The sequence below is a fragment of the Gekko japonicus genome, unplaced genomic scaffold (assembly GCF_001447785.1).
Source record: "Gekko japonicus isolate JY-2015 unplaced genomic scaffold, Gekko_japonicus_V1.1 scaffold5144, whole genome shotgun sequence".
Lineage (NCBI taxonomy): Eukaryota > Metazoa > Chordata > Lepidosauria > Squamata > Gekkonidae > Gekko > Gekko japonicus.
The window spans coordinates 35,763-36,228 of record NW_015163774.1 but is presented as its reverse complement, the minus strand read 5'-3'; positions in this window follow the sequence as shown (position 1 = coordinate 36,228).

Below are 466 nucleotides of genomic sequence, written 5' to 3'. Positions count from 1 at the left end.
AAGGGAAAGGAATTTGTAAGCCGCTCTGAGACACCTTTGGGTAGTGAAGGGCGGGGTATAAATCCAATCTCCTCCTCCTCTTCCGCCTCCTCCTCCTCTTCCTCCTCTTCCTCCTCCTCCTCCTCCTCCTCCTCCTGATCCCTGGCAAGTCCAGTCGAAGGCTGTCAGGCATCAGTGACTTCGGAAAGGTCCTCTCGTCTGCCTACCAAAGCAGCTCCTTTCATTGACGAGACAGTCAAGAGGGCCTCTCCCTGTGATCGGAATTCCCTGGGCAGGAACTTGCGGGAGAAGACAGTCCTTTAAATACCCCCGTCTCAAGCCATGGAGAGTTTTAGAGGTCAAAACAGAGAGTGATTAAACTGTGGAATTTGCTGCCGGAGGATGTAGTGATGGCCACAGGCGTAGACAGCTTTAAAAGAGGGTTAGATAGATTCATGCAGGAGAGGTCTACCAGTGGCTACTAGTC